Source organism: Lagenorhynchus albirostris, chromosome 8 (genome assembly GCF_949774975.1).
Source record: "Lagenorhynchus albirostris chromosome 8, mLagAlb1.1, whole genome shotgun sequence".
Lineage (NCBI taxonomy): Eukaryota > Metazoa > Chordata > Mammalia > Artiodactyla > Delphinidae > Lagenorhynchus > Lagenorhynchus albirostris.
Window position 1 is genome coordinate 83,879,083 of NC_083102.1, and position 21,298 is coordinate 83,900,380.

Sequence of the window (21,298 nt, forward strand, 5' to 3'; positions counted from 1 at the left end):
CGCACACACACACACACACTACAGTTTGTTTACCATTCACCTGTTGAGGGTCATCTGTGATGATTCCAGGTTTGGGCTATTATAAATATAACTGCTATGAGTATTCATTTGTAGGTTTTTGTGTGAACATAAATTATTATTCCCCTGGAATAAATGCTCAAAAGTGCAAGTTCTGAGTTATGTGATTATTCGGGTTTAGTTTTATAAGAAATTGCCAAACTATTTTCTAAACGGCTGTAGCATTTTACATTTCTTCAGCAATGTGTAGTTGATCTAGTTTCTGCACATCCTTTCCACCATTTAGTGTTGTCACCATTTTAAATTTTAGTTGATAGGTGTATAGTGCATAACCCTGATAGTGATGTTGAACATCTTTTTATGCGCTTTTTTGCCATCTGTATATCCTTTTTGTTGAAGTGGATGTTCATGTCTTTTGCTTATTTTCTAAGTAGATTGTTTTTTCCCTGTTGAGTTTTGAGAGTTTTTTACATGTTCTAAATACTTGTCCTTTGTTATGTATGTGGCTTGCAAATATTTTCTCCAAGTCTCTAGCTTGAATTTTCACCCTCTTCACATAGACTTTCACAGAGCAAAAGTTTTTTTTTTTGAATTTTGATGAGATCTAATTTATAAATTTTTCCTTTTATGGCTTATGCATTTGTTTAAGAACTCTGTGCCTGAAGATTTTCTCTTATTTTTCCTAAAAGTTCTTTTTCCAAACTTATTGAAATATAATTGACATGTAACATTGTATAAAGTTAAGGTGTATCATGTGATGATTTGAGATGCATATATATATATAGAGAGAGAGAGAGAAAAAAGATTACCACTAAAAGTTAACATATGCATCATCTCACATGCTTATTTTGTGTGTGTGTGTGTGTGTGTGTGTAGAACTTTTAAGATTTATTCTCTTATCAACTTTCAACTATACAGTACAGTATTGTTAACTATAGTCACCATGATGTATATTAGATACTCAGAACTTATTCATCTTACAACTGTAGCATCTTATAACTTCTACCCTGTGACCACCTTCACCCATTTTCCCCATTCACCCACCCCTGGCAATGACCAATCTATCTCTATGAGTTCAGTTGTTTTTTTTTTTTTAGATTCCACATGTAAGAGAGATCGTACAGTATTTGTCTTTCTTTGTCTTATTTCATTTCATTTAGCATAGTGCCCTCAAATTTCATCCATGTTGTCACAAATGGCAGGATTTCCTCTTTATGGCTGAATAATATTCCTCTGTGTATGTGTGTGTGTGTGTGTGTGTGTGTGTGTGTGTGTCTTTATTCATCACTCAACGGACCTATAGGTTGTTTCCATGTCTTGGCTATTGTAAAAAATACCCCAGTGAACATGGGGGTGCAGATATCTCTTCAACATAGTGATTTCTTTTCTTTGGATATACACCCAGAAATGGGTTTACTGGATCATAAGGTAGTACTATTTTTAATTTTCTGAGGAACTTCCACAGTGGCTGCACCAATTTGCATTCCACCAAAAGTTCACAAGAGTTCCTTTTTTTCCATATCCTCACCATATCTCTTTTCTTTTTTATAATAGCCATTCTAAGGTGTGATACCTCACTGTAGTAAGTTTTTTTGGTTATTTTATATTTTCACTCATGATCCATTCTGAGTTAATGTTTGTATGAAATTTGCATCAAGATTTTTTTCCTTTGCCTAAGATTTTTCAGTTGCATAGACACCATTTGTTAAAGGTTATTCTTTCTTCATTGATTTACTTTTGCACCAGTATAAATAATCAGTTGAGCATATTTATATTCAGGTCTATTTCTAGGTCCTCTATCCTGGTCCATTGACCTGTTTATCTATCCCTTCACCAATATCACACTGTCTTGATTACTGTAGCTTTATAGACAGCTTTAATATTGAGTAAACTGATTCATTTTCCTTTATTTTTTGTCAAGATTGATTTAGCTATTCCAGGGCATGTTCCTTTTCATATAATTTTTAGAATGAGCTTGTCTGTATCTACAAAAACCTTGCTTGGCTTTTGATAGGAATGTTTTACTATGCTGTCTTCCATTTTACAAATAGAGTGTGTCTCTCTTTATTTGTTTTCTTTTATCAGCATTCGGTAATGTTCTTTTTGAGGAACCTTCTTCAGCCAACCTTTAAGAGTAAGTCAGCTAGTAATAACTTCTTGTAGTTTTCTATCATCTGAGAATGTTCTCAATTCCTCTTCTTTCCTGAAAGGTAGCTTTATCGTTATAAAATTTCTGGCTGGTAGTTTTTTCTTTTAGCAATTGAAAAATATTGTGTTACCTCCTTTATTACTCTGTGGTTTCAAATGAGAAATCCACTAGTGTTTGAACTGGAACTCCCCTGTAAGTAATGTGTTATTTTTGAGGTTTTGTTTTGTTTTGTTGTTGTTTTGTAGGTTTTGTCTTTCATGAAATTTGGAGAATTTTCAGCCATTATTTCTTTAAATATTATTCAGTCTCACTATCCTCTTCGCTTTCTGGGGCTCTGATGATATAAATGTTGGATCTTTTGTTTTTGTCCCACAGTCCCTAAGGCTCTGTTCTTTTTTTCTCCCTCCCCTCAGTTTATTTTCCCTCTGTTGTTCAAGTTGGATAAATTCTATTTTTCTGTCCTCAAGTTCCTTAATTCTATCCTCACTTATTGCCACTTTACTATTGAGCCCATCCAGGGAGATTTTTATCTCTGTTATTGTGTTTTAAATTCTATACTTTCTATTTGATTCTTTTGCATAACTTGTTGCTGATATTTTCATTTATATCAAGAGAATTTGTAATTGATTCTGTAAGCATTTTTATGACTCTGCTTTAAAATTCTCATCAGATAATTTGAACAACTGATTCATCTCAATGTTGACATCAGTTGATTACTGTTTCTCATTCAAGTTATGATTTTCTTGGCTCTTGTTATGAGAATGATTTCCAGTTGTATCCTGGACACTTTGTGTATTATGTTAGTAATCTCTGGCTCTTCTTTCAGTCTTTCATTTTAGCTGGAAGTTACCCTTTTTAGGTCTTGCACGTGTGTTGTGACCTACTTTTGTCCACTGCAGTTCCAATGGCAGTTTTTCAGAGTCTTTACAGTGTTGCTATCGTCTGCTCGGTTTGTCTTGTGCCATTGGAGTTCTCACTGTTTCATGCCACTGCTGCCTGAGGAAGTAAAAGGGGTTTCCCCAGGTTGGACCTCCAGGTATCTCTCAGTGGAAGGGAATATGTGGTGGTATCCCCTTACCAGAGCCTCCCCCATTTCCCTGATATCTCTTGGGTAGTGAGGAGATCCTCAGGCTACCTGGGACAAAGATGTTTCCTAGACCATGTCACTTACTGTAACTGGGTTCCTTTTTCCTCTTCTGTCTGTTTGTTTCTAGTAAGACTTTGATTCAATACTTTGTAAGCTTTTACTACAGACATCTTCATGTATTGAATATCCCTAATTAATAAACATTAGATAATTCTTTGTTTAATCAAATACACAGTGTGCTTGGTTTTCCACACTTCTATGTGTGTGTGTGTGTGTGTGTGTGTGTGTGTTTGTGTGTGGGGGGGGGTTTTAGGTGGAAAGAGATGAAGAAAAAGTCAAAATAGCAATAGCAGAAAGATGTTTTTGTAAACAAAGTTTTTTCATGTGGGGTCCCACTGGCTCAGATTAAGAATGCCTTTTTTAAAAAATAGGCATCCATTAATTTTAAACACAACATATTTTCAAAGCTGACCTATCATCATCGTATCAAGATCTTGAACAACATAGAATAGACTCAATTTGAAATAGATAAGTATTTAAATAAGAGATCTAGCTTAGTAACTCTACTTGCATAATTTTTATGGTTTGCAAGTATTTTCCAACACATAATCAGATGTAGTCATATAAAAATATGTGAAAAACAAGGAAGGTGTCAATATATTTATTTTTACAGCTTAAAAGTATTCAGAGAGGTAGATAGCCTATCCAATATTTCTAAGCTAGTAAATGCAATGGTGGGGATATGTATTTAGGTCTCATTTTATGCATGTGGGAAGTGATGGGATCGCATTTCCTAAAGATTGTTTTGGGTGAAAATAGATGATATATGCCCATTTTGAACAGAGACAGAAGCACATGACAAAGACTTCCATAGGTTCTTTCCAATTTCTCTTAGTTTATGTATTTAACTTTGCTAACAATTAACTAAAAAGCTGAGTGCTTGCTTGAGTTTATTTTTCAAATCTAAATTTAACAATAACGCAGGGCAATCTTAGGAGAGAACATTAAATTGATGGCACTTATTTTTATTTGCTTATTTTTATTTTCTGATAAAATAAATAGTTTTCTTAATAGGCAAACAACTTTTTGAGGGTCAGCATAATCGCATCCAGGATTTAAATGCTATTTCTGAGCTGGAAGCTAACTCTGCTGTGTGTCCTGCATAAGATGCCTGGTTCAGTGAGCAAAATGTGCATCGTGTCACTTTGAAGATAAAGTCATGTCTCCTAGGATGCATTGTCAACAAGCCTGATGAGATACAGTGTTGGTGCTCTGATTCTGTCTTTAGTTGTGCTTTGACTTTCGAGTCCTTTCGGTTATTCTTTATAGTCTGAAGAAATCACAGCTTCTGGCTCTTCTGTACTGTTTGACTAGTTATAGAAGCCTGTCAGTTTTCCAATACTGAAAGAATCTACAAAATAAGTGAAATGACCTCGGGCATTATTTCGGATACCCATTGTAATCATCGCTAGATTTAAACTTGAGGGTTATAGACAGAATTGCACATTTAAACGTGAGAATTTCTGTTTTGGCTGACAGGCAAAATTGGAATTTGTTAGACTCTCCTTTGCTTAATTTTGGACCTAGGGAACGAGTATTACTCATTGATTTAAAGAGTAATCTCTTTAATAGAGTAAGACCCCATGGCAAAATCCACAGGGATGTGCTGTGTATAGTCCATGTGAGTCATGCTATGGGTTATAACATAGTTTTCTTAAAACACAGTGGCATATTGTCTGTTTCTTTCATTGTAGAAATAAAGGTCTTCTCTGACTGTTTATCTTTTTTTTTTTTTTCTGTCAATGCCAGTGTTTTAGTCAGGTTTTTCTATACTTCAGAAAGTCATTAAGCTAGTATCACTTAATTTTAAATAGTGGTTGCTTTTCTTTTCTTTTTTGTAAGGATGAATACATTGTAGAGGTTTTGGAAGTTGAGAAGTTTCAACTTAGGCAACTTAGATCAAATTGCCTTTCCTTAAAATTAATTGATGCTGTGAATAAGAAATGATTTGGGTGTTTTGTTTGCTTTTCATTTCAAAATACTTTCTTGTTTTTCTTCCTTAATGTTTAAGTTGTACAGAGTAAACCCTGTATTGGTAATGACTTACTAAAGATAGATGCTCTTCCACTCTTCTTATTAGTTGTAATTGCTGATGTAGATTATTGTGGGGCTGAAAGATTTGTAACACAGCAGGTTATTCATTAGCAATTCTGGGATGAAAAATCAACAGAAAATCATTTGAATCTAATGATTGTTTTAAGTTCTAACTGACTCCATAATGCATGTAACATTTTAAATTCCTAGATACTCTATGTATTTCTGTTCCTGAATTAAAAGCATTCCCAAATAACCCATTCTACATATTATTATTATACAACTCCTATGAATACCATTGTCTAAGTATAACAGACAACACAAAATTACATCCTTTCAGAAGATGTACACTGTAAATATATATGTAGGCTTTTTCATTTCTAGTAATTTCCTAGGGTATCCTCTGCAATGTCACCTTCTACAAACAATTTAATTTTTCAAAGGACATATATTGATATGCATGATCATATTTGTAAAGACTCAGCATATTGTTTACGAGTCAGAAAATGTTAATCTCTCAAATATGTTAATTTAGTATCTTTCAAAATACGAAGTTTAACCCCATTGATACCATGTCTTAAAATGCTTATGTAGGGACTTCTCTGGTGGCACTGTGGTAAGACTCCACGCTCCCAATGCAGGGGGCCCAGGTTCAATCCCTGGTCGGAAACTAGATCCCACATGCATGCCTCAAGTAAGAGTTCACATGGCACAACTAAGGAGCTGATGAGCCACAACTAAGGAGCCCGCCACCTGCACCTAAGACCCAGCATAACCAAATTAATTAATTAATTAATAAAAAAAGTTTATGTATCTGACAGTTGTTTTTTGTCAGTATAACCAATTAATTCATGAAACAATAGGAGATTAATAACCACATTTTTGATAAACACAATGGTTGTTTCATTTAAAACAATATATATATACACATATATGTATATATATATTTGATTTGGGAAAAATAAAAAGTCATGGAAGTGGCAAACACATTGTGTGAAAGCCACAACTGTCTGGATTGCCTTTTGATTAAGCCACTGACTCAAATTTGATGAAAGCAATAATGTCTGTCCATTGTTTTAATTAGGGTTTCTAAGTGTGTTCTTTCCAGTGGCAATAAGCTTGTTTCTTAAATGTAGATACAATTTAGAATGTATACCTCAAACACTACTAGAAATTTAAGAAAACCATAAAACTGGTGGCTAAAAGGCCACAGAGATCAACAGAAAAGTTCTCACACTTTAGTGATTTTTCTTTAATTTTCTTTACATTTCCTCTCCTGTTATTTTTGTAGTTCCTTTCTCTTGCAACATACTTTGAGTCTCTGAGTATCCATTTCCTCAACTTTAAAATGGAGGTATTAATAGAACCTACCTCATAGGGTGGATGAGAGGATGAAATAAATTAATGTATGTAAAAGTGCTCTCAGCATACTAAGTACTAATCCTGGCCCTGGAAGGGCTTAACAAAATTGCTTCCTTATACAATTTGCAAGACTCTGCTCCCAATTCTAGAACTTGTTCAGTATTCTAAAACTCAGCTACTATGAGTCACTCTTGGTAGAGCTTATACATTATAAACTGGATTTTCTAAGTTGAATGTTCCTTGAATCTGAGCATTGTTATTTTATTCTCAACCTCATCTGCTGGGATAAGATTCTCTTAGATCTGAAGCTAATGGTTGCTGTACCTCCTTTGTGAATAATGTTTCTTTAAATTCTACCATACCTGTTGTGGTGCAGTTTAGTCCTCCAGTAATAGCCCTATGGGAACAGGGCTCCCAAGATGAGCAGGGTTTGGGCAGCCAGATTGTAAGCTCCTCGTATCCCCCTCATACCTCCCAGAGATGCTAAGCATGGTCTGAGCATCTCCTTGTTAAAGATGTTTCTGAATTGGCTGGAAGCCTGAGCTAGATGACCTCTAAGAGGGTTCCTACCAGTCTGTGACCAATCTGCAGCAGGGTCAAGGAACCCAGGGATTTACAAGGCTGTGTTTAGGAGTCCACCAATAGAGTGTTTCAAAGTGATTTCTGCTTGACTGACCACCATTTCCAAAATTACCACTCAGTTAAGATTTCCCCAAATGAGGCAAAGCTGTTTGTGTACGCTTCAAGTCATCCATGTCTAACTTTGCATTAACTGACGTTCTGAGCTTTGTGAAGAGTTTATAAATATTCAAAGATTTATTTTTGGCAGTCCTATAGGCATGAAGAGTTGCTAAATGTGTTGTTCATTTAAAAGATAGTGATGCTTCACTTACTTTCTCGCAATAGGTACGTTCTTTCCACCTTTAATTTATATATAGCTTTATCTTATAGCCTCTAGTGCTGCAAAAAAAGTAGTCAGCATTCCTGAAAGGGAGGATTACACTTCAAAGAAAAAAAACAAAACATAGCTAATTACTGTGATTTTTGATTTGAATAAATAGATTAATAAATTTAATCTACTCCTATATGCCCTGTGACCATACAACTTTGAATCATTGAGAACAGTGAAATAGTTGACATTTTTAATCACTCACCACAATGCCTGGCACTTTAAAATATTGAAACCACAGGAGGAAATACTTAAGGTACGTGTCAATCTGTAAGTGCTTTGGCTTTTGTGAATTCTGCACAGTACAGACTGATCTGTGTTCCTTAGAAAGTGTCCATCTTTCACATTGAAATGCTTTAAAAGTTTGGAAATATCCACGAATTGTAACAATTTTGTACATTTTCACAATACTAGAGCTTAATTTGATGTTTTAATCATTTTAATTTAAAAAATCTATTTCAACCTAAAGTGATGCATCTGACATGATAATAATTCATCTGTAGTAGTTATGGAATTATGCTTAGAATAGCCTGTTTCCTTTATAATTTTTCTCAGGCATGGGTAAATAGTCAGTAAATTATTCAGTTTTCCTTTCAAGCATTCTTTTCATTGAGAAACGCCTACAGGCTAGTAAATGGTGAATTTGACATCACTATTTTGGTATGATTCTGTGATGACTTCTGTTATACCTAATTGTAAGTAATTAAAATTTGTAAAGAGAGAATTTTAACTTTAAGAAAATTTTATCAGTTGTCTAAAAAGGCAAACCAGAGCCACCTACAATATTTTGATTCACTGTAAATCCTGGTTCCTTTAATTTCATCTGAATCCCTTAATTCTGTGATATCTTAAAATGTCAGATATATAAAATGACAGATAATTCTTTACCATCAACTGTACATTCTAACAATCTAGTTTACTTTTTTTATGTTAGAGTATATTATTTATTTGTTTTAAACAATAGTTTTTAGTTTTGGAATCAAACCTACTGTTTTATTTTCAAATCTATGTTAGTATTTAGGCATGTGGGAATATTCCATAATAAAAGTGACCTAGTAAAGCTGTGTTTCATGAAATAAAATCAATTAATTACATGATAATATTCTAATACTTTTTTTAAAAGCTGTTTAAACTTGGTTCACTTGCCTTGTACAATCAACTAAGCAAAGGGTTTTCCTTTTTTCCAAGGAATCTTTCTGAGCCACACTTTTAAACACAGAAATATTTAATAGTAATTTCTCAGTAACAGACCAAGATATTTAGAACTCAATAGGAAGAAAAGAGAAGTGGTTCTTATCTGAATTCAAAATTTAATAGGAAAAATGACTCCATTTAATCCATGTCCTTGAATCTTCCTCAAAACTAATCCTACTGTCAATTTATTTTTCATTCAGCTCATCCTCTTAAATATTTAAGCCTTTGTCACTCAAAAATTCAAAGGAAGATGTATGCCAAGAGTTCTTTCTCTAAGTTTTTTTTTACATTCTTAATTATAACGAAACTGTAAGGTGGGAGAGGAAATGATTTTGGAGATTAATTTGAATAATAAGAAAATTGGGCAAGGTCCTAATTATCATTTTCTCTCAGTTATTTTGTTCTTGATAAATATATTTAAATTATGTTGTTACAAAATATATCTGAAAACTAAATAAATTCTATTCTTGTTTAAGGATTTACATAGGAGGCAGAGTGTATGAGGTTGAGGACAGAAACCTGAGAATCTAACAACCTGTTCCATCATTACCAGATAATCTTGACTGTTTGCATGTCTCTGGCATGAATGTAAAGATTGAGCTGAACACATTCCCAGGATCTCCAGCCTTTAAGTCTCAGGAGCATTGTGTACACCCTAGAAAAATGTGACGGTTTTTCTCTTTTTAATTTCATTATAGGGCTTCCCATATTTATGCACTGGTTTTGTTTCATTTGAGCTACTAGGAATGTGAATCCTCAAAATGCCTACTATACAGTCTTAATTTCAAATTCTAGATCTTAGCATCAGTTTCTATAGCCTAAACATGAGAGAAGGAAACAAAATTGATTGAATGCCTGTTGTGTGCCAGGAGCTGTGCTAGACTATGCATCTTTCGTCTTAACCCTTAAACAACAGACCTGTGAGGTAGGTGAGTAGTCTCATTTCACAGATGAGAAAGCAGACTCTGAGTGTAAGTACCTAGTCCAAGGTCACAGAGCAGTTAAACAATACAGTTGGGATTAAAAACTCAGTATTATTGACTCTAAAGCATATTCATAAATTTTTATGAATATCGATAAATGGAATGGATCAACAAATTATTAATATACTGCTATATTTTATAAGTTCATAAAATTTAAGGATAGCATGTTTTATGTACAAATAAAATATTACATGGGAATGGTGAATGAAAAGTAATGGTGAATGAAAAGTAAAAATTATTTTACTTAAATGTGAGAGTTGTCTTTTTTTTAAGCTAAAGAATTTAAGACTTCTTGAATATTTATCAAAATTAATGAAGTGGAGCAGAGCTGTTACTCTCTCATGTTGACTTAAATTGGTTGACTTCCTCTGCATTGCACATTTTGTCTAAAAGAGAAAAGAGCACAAAGATTAATGCACATATGTTTTATGTTGTTAAAGTTTCAAAAGTGATAAAACTGTTTTCGCAATGGATTAGAAATATTTTCCTTCTTCTGGAAAAAAGTAATGAACTACATAAATATAAAAAATCAAAAATGGCTGTAAATGATGAATGCTACACTTTCTCTGAAAAGTTATTTTTTTCTGATGGGAAGAAAAAAATCAGAAAACTGATCTTTTTGCTTTGTATAAACTTAAATGAAAATAGTTTCTGAACTTCCTTTCAAATTAATATTCAGCACACAAATTACTGAGCACTTACTATTGTATCTAAGGCAATATGCTAGTTGCTGGAGATACTAAATTTACAAGACATAGCTTTGACCATCAAGGACATTACAAAGACTAGTTGTATTTTTTGGTCTAGCATGTTGCGTAGTTATAAATACAACCTGAAGTTATCTAATAGTATCAAACAGTTCGGCTAGTAAATACAAGAGTTGCGGCAATGTCAGAGCATACGTACTAATTAAATGGTCTCCCCTTATTACCATACTCTAATTATGTTAAATGGTATCAGAAGTATAGTTAATTTTCACTTCAAAAGCCATTGTATTCTTTTATTTGTATAATTAAACTACAAGAGCTGTAATACATTCAAACAGAGCTTGTACAGGATTACTTAAATGATAGCATTTTGCTTTGGGGCAAACAAATAAAACATTTCCAGAAAATGCAAGTAATGTGTTAATTAGGCGATGTTCACAAATTGTGAAAATGCTCATTTATATCATTACTAAGATTGTATTTCATTTGCCTATTTATTTTTTATCAAGTATACCATCTTAATATTCTTGGCCTTACATTTTTATAGTAGAGTAAAAGACTGTGCCAACTAGCACACTTTTAAATCAGATTTTACAGTTCAAATTTTCCCTGATAATCTAAGGCTAATTTATTGTCATCAGGAAATGATGTATATAGTGATGCTGATTGGTATTGAAACTCCTAAATAATATGGCACTAAGTATATGTCCACACATACAAAGATATACATGAAATATTCCCAAATAAAAACTGTACTCATATTTTATCCATGATTTTATTTTTCATGTTTCTCAGACTTTTCAGTTGAAGTCTACTGAAGGGATAAATAGGGTGTAAGTCTAAGGAATCCTTTCAGTATTAGCTGTGTTAAAATTAATGGGAAAGTCAGGTCTTTCAAGGGAAGTTCGGTCAGTTGGAAATGCAGGAATGGGGTTCAAGGAAGAGATATAAAGTAGAAGAGACCAGAAAGGAAGACCAGAGCTCTGAGGGATGAGATAATCCATGTGCTGTGTAGGCCTTGTTGAAAAGCTAAGAGGAGAATTTAATTACTCAGTGTCAATTAAGCTGTGGAGACAAAGTCCTTAAGATGAGGGATGAGGATGATCCCCAGTGTAGCAGAAGTGAAGAACAAAGATAACATGGAAAGAGTCACTGGGTTATGGAAAAAGAGGGGTCGAGGCTAGGGTAATTAAGGCAGGATTGTGTAGGGGGAAATGAAAACTTTTAGTGCTTATTACATATCAAATAATTTGATAAATTATAAATAATTAAATACGATAGTAGATTTGACAGCAAGGTCAGATGAAGTTTTGTTTGTTTTAGTGTGCTTTTTTTTTTCTATAAGATGTTTATATGATAGAAGGACACTCACTTATTCATTATGTCAAAGAGCATATATTTATGGAACAGATTCTTTGTAAAATAAAACATTTAAGCTACGTTAGGGCTAAAAGAAAATAATAAAGAATAAGAAGCTTTCAACTTAACATAGGAAAATGAAGATTATTGGGGTCAGGAGTTGATGGGATCATGGCCACAGATAAAGAAATGAGACTACTTACAGGGAATCTGAGAACCAATGACTCAGAAAATTAAAGAGTTCTAGTCTCTAGGCTCACATAAGATCTTTTATAACAGTGTATTTGTGTTACTTTCATAGTTGTGGATACAGTGAGAAATAACTATATAGGAAATATCCCTTGCCCTCAAGGAAGTGTTGGAAAACTCACTCACACCCAGTGTTCTCAAGCCAGTGTGTATTTGTGTGAACCAATAGCTCTACAAAAGCAGAAGGAGAGATCATGTCTGCTTAGGGAGACCAGGTAGGGTATGAGGAAAGGTTTGACATGGGCTTGGCCTTAGGAATGGGAAGTACTCCAACAGTAGTAAACTAGGGGAGGAGCAAAAGCCCAGGAGTGTATAGTGCTTAGCAAAACATAAGTTGAATAGAAAACTAGAAGCATAGATTTTGCTTAGAGGATTGCAGAGGGCCTTGAGTACCTAGAAAAGGGTTGATGCTGTATAGGGCAGGCAGTACTGAGCAGGGGAAAGCAGAATCAAAGAGCTGCTTAGGAAGATTTCTCTCACCACAGGTCTTAATAGAGAAGGGGAAAAAAAAGAACTCGTGGTAAAGTGTTATCATCTGAAATTGTATACTCTCAAAATGAACCTCAGATTGTATACTCTGAAAATGAAACCTCAAAAGTACACTGATTTTTCTGAGAGGTGAAATGTTCATAAGAAATTATGGGTATTTGCAAGGATAATTGAGGAGAAGTAAAACTACTTGTGTTAATTAGTGATTTCCTAATGAGAATAGAAATATAAGTAGGAAGTGCTTTGTGGGAAAGACCATAGGAAATGAAAATAAAATGATGGTTCTTACTTGCTAATTAGGACAGAATGGCACCTTCAGAAAAATCACAGTGGTTAGTATTACTGTTCTCTCCGGGAGGATGGACTCTTTTGTTCATCTCGTCCAACTGAGGAATTGTGTATTCTTCCTTTGAATTTGACTAATTAAATGTAAGAATAATTTTAATAAGAGAAAAATGTAGAAATGGTTTACCAGGAGCACTCTAATAATGAAAATCATTGCCAAGTTATTTAGTAATATTCTTATATTTTTCAACACCTCTTCACGTTTGGCAATTTCCTATGCAACCTTGGAAGTAATGGGTAAGAATAATCTCCTTGGCTGGGAAGTAACTGATCCAAATTGAATGAAAATCTTGAACTCGGGCATATTTAAGATGCTCATTATGACCGCATATAAAAAAGCTGTTACTGGCATGTGAAATCTTTAGAACCAAGTAGTGATTGAACCTCAAAGGTTTATTTTTAAAGAAGACTCCTTCTTTTTCACAATTCTTAGGTTTTTTAGAATACAGCCAGGAATGAAGCATTATGGAAATTTATCAATTCTTAAACTTAGCAAATTCAGTTAGTAGCATTTTTTTTTTTTTTTTGCGGTACGCGCGCCTCTCACTGCTATGGCCTCTCCCGTTGGGGAACACAGGCTCCGGACGCGCAGGCTCAGCGGCCATGGCTCACGGGCCCAGCCTCTCCGTGGCATGTGGGATCTTCCCAGACCGGGGCACGAACCTGTGTCCCCTGCATCAGCAGGCAGACTCTCAACCACTGCGCCACCAGGGAAGCCCAGTAGCATTTTTTTTTTTTTTTTTTTTTTTTTTTTTTTATCGGTACGCAGGCCTCTCACTGTTGTGGCCTCTCCCGTTGCGGAGCACAGGCTCCGGACGCGCAGGCTCAGCGGCCATGGCCCACAGGCCCAGCCGCTCCGCGGCATGTGGGATCCTCCCGGACCGGGGCACGAACCCACGTCCCCTGCATCGGCAGGCGGACTCTCAACCACTGCGCCACCAGGGAAGCCCCAGTAGCATTTTTTTATGTCTCAAGAGAATATCAGAATCCAGGCTCCAAGATCTGGACTCTTTTCTTCTAATGTGGATACATGTATGAATTTTCTAGGACTGCTGTAACAAAGTACCACAAGCTTAGTGGTTTAAGAACAACATAAATTTATTGTCTCACAGTTCTAGAGGCTGAAAGTCTAAGATCAACGTGTTGGTAGAGTTGGTTCCTTCTGAGGGCTGTGAGTGAGAATCTCCACCATGCCTCTTATCTACCTTCTGATGATTTGATGGCAATCTTTGGCATTATTAGCTTATAGTAGCATCACCTTGATCTCTGTCTTCATCTTCACATGGCACTTTCCCTGTGTATGTGTCATTGGTGTCTACGTTTCCTCTTTTAATAAGGATACCAGTCATATTGGATTAGGGCACACCCTACTCAGTATAACCTAATCTTAACTAATTACATGTGTAATGACCCTATTTCCAAATAAGATCACTTTCTGAGGTACTGGAATTTAAGACTTCTACATGTGGATTCACCTTGTAACATAATTCAGTCCATAACAATATGTAAGTAAAAAATGGATGTGGACATTGTTGAGAGTCATCCTGTCGATCATCTACTCATTTGAGATCTTCTATCTCATATAGTGAAACAGAGAAATTAAAGATTCAGAGGCAACTTTTATCAGAAGAGGGATGTTTTCTGTATGTACTCAAGGTCTCCCATTGGGAATCATCTCCTCGCCGGCTGCCCTAACATCAACCCTTACGTCAGCCTCAGTTCTCTAGCATGCTCTTTCCCTGAGTCACCTGGGAAAAAATATCACTTTTATATTACCCTCTCTCCTCAATAAATTTTGGTGGCTCCCTGCTAACTGCATAGTAAAGTCCAAGCTCTCAAATATTCCCTTTAGAGTCTTCCACCCACCAAAGCATACCTGTCATCTTACTCCTCTCAGTTTTCACACATACAAATCCAGTGTTCTAGCCAAACTCAACTTCTCATCATTTTCCGAGCAAACCAAAACATTTTTAAATTTCTGCACTGTTGTTTATTATGACTATTTTTGAAACCTCTTTCTTTCACTCATCCTGTAAGCCTGGCTGAAGTGACACATCCTTCACGACACAGTCACTATGCACATGAGGTGTCTGCCTCTCATTCCTGTAGCACGCATGATCTGTGAGTCATTTTGAACTAATTTTTGTTTGTATTGTTTTTTTTCCTTTACATATTTATGTCTTATATGTCTTACCTCCCCACCTGGCTTGTAAACATCTTGGGAGCAACTATATTCTATTTTGTTATTCATAGAGTAATACAGGTTGTCAAACATTATTGACACAGTTAGGACTGATTTATTGTGCATTTTCTTACCAGTGAAGTACACAGTGGCTGTTTTATTGTTTCCCTTGATTTGTTGTGCACCTACAGTTAGTTGCAAAAATCCTAGTTCACAGAGTTCCACATTGTCTCATGTAGAGTTGGGAGTCAAGGGGTTTGGGTCCATCCTGTTGAACTAGTTCATTTAGTCCTCATAGCTTTAGTTACCTTATCTATAAAACAAGGAAATAATGCCAATTTAGTTCTAAAGTTACTGTCAGATCGAAAATTCTATAATTTAATAGTTTATACATTATATCATTCAAATTGAAATCTCTATGTACAGCTAATCGGACACTGGAAGCTTTTATACAGATACATAGATTGATAGATTGATGAGCCTTGTATTGCTGATTTAGTTCTTTTTTTCTGTCAATGCTGACTGACAGTTTAGTGATCCTCAATTATTTGTTTGATTTTATAATTCTGGCTATATTGAAAATAGTCCTGAAGTGACCTATTGAAAATAAAAAACAATTAAAAGGTAATTTGGAGGTAATTTCTGTGGTGATATATAAGGAAATACTAACAGTCATTAGCCACAGAGAGCAGGGTTGGGGAAATGAGGGGAAGTGGACTTTTTCACTTTAATCAGATTTTAACAGTACACATTAACTTCACAATTAAAAAGAAGAATAATTAGGCAGTTTGAAGGCCAGTGCTATTTTTTAGAGATGGAATATCAGGCTGGCAAAAATCAAGAATAAGAAAGTAAAAATGCCTCCTCCCTCCTTCTTAAGGGTTCTTAGAAGCAAGATGCCAGAACTAAAAGTGTCTGTGGAGTACAACAATAGATTTGTTAGTGTCCTATCATATCATAATATTCAAAGTGTTTCTTCATGATCCTTAGTAAAGAGACTAGTGTTTTGAAATTGAAGGGAAAGTAAAACAAACAAGAAACCCAAGATTAGCAAAACAGTACGTGATGCTTGGTACCTGAGTTGACTTAATTACCACAAGTAGATGAGCACTGAATATGACTCTGGATTCCCTGGAAACTTAGACCAAAAAGAACTATCTTGAACTCTATCCTTTTAAATGTGTGATAGAAAAAAAGCACGTAGGTAAATCTATGGAAGAAAACTGTCCTTGTATTGACTGAGAGAGAAAATCTATTTTCTTTTATAAGGGATATTAGGGCACAGAATAAATCACGTCTTTATCTACAATTTTGTTTCAATGGGCATTTCTTTTATGGAGGCTCTAGCAGTGCTGAGAGCATAATACTGCATCTTAACACAGGAGGGGTTTTCTTGCATAGAACAGAAAACAAGGCCCAGGACCTTTGCTTTCTGCTGATGTAACTTTTGAAGTTGGAAGAATTAAAATTTCTGGCTCATTAATGTATCAATCAGATTGCCTTGCAACTTCCTTAAATATGTCATTATGAGATGAGTAAGCCATGTGAGATTAGGAGAGGGAAGAACCTCTTAGTTAGGTATGCCCTCTGTGTGGAGTTCCCACTGGGAATCAGTCTCTATTGCAGTAGGAATGTATCAGAAAGGCAGAGGACATGTCCAGAAAGGGTGGCTTCACTAATTAGGTAATAGAAGCAAGAGGGGCTGGACCTGAGGAGCAGAACTATGGTCCCCAGCACCAGGATAGCAAGTGTTTGGATGTGAGAAGTTATCGAGTTCTCTCTTCTGCAGCAAGATAATTCAGGGTTCCCAGCACCTTGCCTGTATATTGGGGAAGAAGTTAAGGCAGCCCTTGGAAGTTCACATCAGTTCTAGCTGTTGAAAATTCAACTGAACAGTGTAATCCATTAGAACTATAACCCGCTAGAAATTCAGTTTTGGGCCTTAACCAGTCCAGGTTTAATCGTACCATCATATAAGGGAGTTCCCCATCCTGGTCCTCATGAACTAGCCTCTTCTGGCCACTACAGTATCCTTAGCCAGGAGTGATGATTTTAATGACTCATCGCCTTTCCAAGGTAGGGGTATTTCCATAAACAGGAATATGCTCACCTCCTTTTCTTTTTGTCGATGATGGGCTGCTTACACCAGCTTCTGAAGGCCAATGTAGGAATTAAATACTTCTTCACTTGTATTCTTCCATTATCTTGTCCAACAAATACTCAGTTCAATAGATCTCACATCTTGCTTAAAAGTTACAGGCTTTTTTTTTTTTTAACATTCATGTTTCATTATTTCTACCGATGTCAATGTACAGAATGAAGGAAACTGACATTTATTAATGTCTCGTCTCTTGCTCTATATTATTTTAGGCATTTCTTGGCTCAGTGCTTACAATGTAAGTGCTGTGTACCCAAATTTCCCTTCATGTAACCCTAGACTTACGGATCTTTCCACTAGAGTCCTGTGTTGTCAGATGCAGGCAAATTGTCAAGTTCACTGGATATGTCTGGTAAATAGTATTTATAATAGGTTTGAGTTAATACTGGTTCAGTAGGTTTTGATTTCCCAAGGATGACGCTATGCAAGAGCTCCCTTAATGTAGAAAATACCTTAGGTAAATGGTCATCCCAGGGATTCAGGCTTGGATCAGAATTTAAGGTAAATGAATAAAGATACTGAGTTGTAATGCCTGGAAAGCAGTTCTGGACATTTACACACACACACACACACACACACACACACAAACACATCTCTACCTCCCCCCATCATACACACACTTAATACGAAATTAGGCACACAAAGCCTTGTCTAGGAAAATTTAATCCTTTCAATAGCTAAATAATAAAAAAGGAACTGGCAGACGATTGGTACACAAATATTACTAGGGAAAAAAAATTTCGCACCAAGCTGGCAGGTAATCCCCGTGTCGGTGTGATGTGCTAGCTCGGAAGTGTTTTCTGCCGCTGTCATGGTTCGTTCGCTAAACTGCATCATCGCTGTGTCCCAGAACATGGGCATCGGCAAGAATGGGGACCTACCCTGGCCCCCGCTCAGGAATGAATACAGGTATTTCCAAAGAATGACCACAACCTCTTCAGTAGAAGGTAAACAGAATTTGGTGATTATGGGTAGGAAGACCTGGTTCTCCTTTCCAGAGAAGAATTGACCTTTAAAGAACAGAATTAATATAGTTCTCAGTAGAGAACTCAAGGAACCTCCACAGGGAGTGCATTTTCTTGCCAAAAGTCTGGATGATGCCTTAAAACTCACTGAGCAACCAGAATTAACAAATAAAGTGGACGTGGTTTGGATAGTGGGAGGCAGTTCTGTTTACAAGGAAGCCAGGAGCAAGCCAGGCCATCTTAGTCTGTTTGTGACAAGGATCATGCAGGAATTTGAAGGTGACACAATTTTTCCAGAAATTGATTTGGAAAAATATAAATTCCTCCCAGAATATCCAGGGGTTCCTTCTGATGTCCAGGAGGAGAAAGGCATTAAGCACAAATTTGAAGTATATGAAAAGAACAATTAATGTGAAAACGTTTTCTGATCTATTTCAAGCCTCCTTCTCCCCCCCAAAAAAAATTACGTATTTTTTTTTGTTGTTTGTTTTTTTTTTTGTGGTATGTGGGCCCCCCACTCTTGTGGCCTCTCCCACTGCGGAGCACAGGCTCCGGACGCGCAGGCTCAGCGGCCATGGCTCACGGCCCAGCCGCTCCGCAGCATGTGGGATCCTCTCGGACTGGGGCACGAACCCGTGTCCCCTGCATCGGCAGGCGGACTCTCAACCACTGCGCCACCAGGGAAGCCCAAAATTACCTATTTTTTCTTGTAGAGACTTTTGTTGACTTTAGATCTGTGTATAATTATTTCTAAACAAAGTACTCTTATTCTGCATCAATCTTAACTAGACTGTGTCAGATACCATTTGTGAAGCATTTCTTGCTGTAACTGCCTGAATGCCCATCAAGGGTCAAGAATAGTTTACCAGCACCTGTCTAGGATAGAATATCTACCAAGACAGCCCAAAGTGGGAAAGTCCCCTGGTAGCATGAGTTGAAACCAAAGCCTGTAGAGCTAGCTAGGAGCTAGGCAGTTGGATCCACAGGTCAGAAATGGATTATAAACAGAAGAGCTAGCATTCAGTTATTAAAGTTAGATCAAAAGAGGGACTGTGAATTACCTTATATCACACTTCTGGAAAAAATTTTGTTCACTTAGACTGGGAGTGAATAAGTTGAAAACTCCAGGATATTCCACAGGGATAGTAAAGAGGCAGGTATGAGACTACCTTTTTGGTGGTTAAAGGAGGTGGTCTGAGACCTTAAAAAACTTTGTTTCTGATGTTCAGTGAGATCCCATGGGATGTTACAATGACAAAAAAAGAATTGGCTGCTCTTTACAAAAAAGAATAATCTAATATCAAGCATGATGGCTAAAATTAAAAATTCAAAGAGGTAATAAATTGAGAATGAATATGCTAGAAACCAAAATTAGTAAGTTAGAAACTAAACTTCACAAAATTAAAAAATGAAAATTAAAACATTTTACCCATCACATTAGCAAAGATTTAGATTAAGTATCCCCCCCAAAAAAAATAGTATTTTCTGCCTTATAAATTGGTATAACTTTTGAGAGTGTAAGTTAGCAGTATCAATTAAAATTCAAAATATTCTGGGTTTGGACCCAGAACTTCCACTTCTAGAAATTAATCCTGAGCAAAGAAATGGACCCAAGAGTATTTGTTGCAACTTTTTTTTTTTCAAACTTGAAAACAGCCCAAATGTTGATTAATAAGAAATAACTAACCAATATGTCTATAAAATGTAACATCTGCAGCAGTTAGAAAGAATGAAGTACTGACAGAAAAATGCCAAAAATTACTAAGTAAAAGAAGCAAATTGTTTATAATACTCAAAATGTTTAATAAATGTTCATGTGTGGGAAAAAGCAAAAAAAAGACACAAAAATATTACTAGGAAAAAATATAAAAGAGAGCAACAAATTTGTCAACAGATGAAGAGCACTTATTATAAAGTATAATAATGGAGAACATATATGAAAGTTGTGACCTGACATTTTATTACGCCTTTAAAATTTTGATATGGTGGTTTCTAACACAGTGTTGAAGGAGAATAGCAAAGTTGAGGGCCTGATATTACCCAACTTCAAAATCTACTATAAAGCTATAGTAATCAAGACAGCGTGGGATTGGCAAAAAAAGAAATAGACAAATAGATAAATGGAACAGAATAGAGAGCCCAGAAATAGACCTCCATAAATATTTTCAACTGATCTTTGACAAAAAGCAAAGGCAGTACAATGTAGGAAAGATATCTCTTCAACAGATGGTGATAGAACAACTGGACATCTGTATGCAAAAAAATGAATCTGGGTATAGAGCTTACACTCTTCACAAGTATTAACTCAAAATGGATCACTGACCTAAATTTAAATACAAAACTATAAAACTCCTAGAAGATAAGACAGGAGAAAACCTAAATTACCTTGGGTATGATGATGCCTTTTTAGATACAACACCAAAGCACAATCTAGGAAAGAAATAATGGATAATTCAGACTTTATTAAAATTAAAAACTCCTCTATGAAATACAGTATCAAGAGAATTAGAAGACAAGCCTCAGACTGGGAGAAAATATATGAAGAAGATACATCTGTAAAGGATTCTTACCCAAAATATACAAAGAACCCTCAAAACCCTCAAAACAGTAAGAAAATAAACAACCCAGTTTAATAATGGGCCAAAGACCTTAACAGAATCTCACTGAAGTAGATATACAGATGGCAAATAAGCATATGAAAAGATGCTCCACATCATATGTCATCAGGAAATACAAATTAAAATAACAATGAGATATCACTACATACCCATTAGAATAGTCAAATTCTGGAACACTACCACCAAATGCTGGTGGGGATGTGGAAAAACAGCAACTCTCATCCTCTGCTCTGGGAATGAAAAATGGCGCAGCCTCATTGGAAGACAGTTTTTCGTTTTTCTCACAAAACTAAACATACTTTTACAGTTGGATCCAGCAATCCCACTCCTTCATATTTAGCCAAAGGAGTTGAAAACATGTTTGCAATAAAACTTGCACATGGATGTTTA

The 21,298-nt window shown here is 35.7% G+C and overlaps 1 pseudogene; it reads left to right on the forward strand.

Moving 5' to 3' along the window:
- Positions 1 to 18,136: 18,136 nt before the first annotated feature.
- On the forward strand, positions 18,137 to 18,700 carry LOC132524310 (dihydrofolate reductase-like; annotated as a pseudogene).
- The last annotated feature ends 2,598 nt before the right edge of the window (positions 18,701 to 21,298 follow it).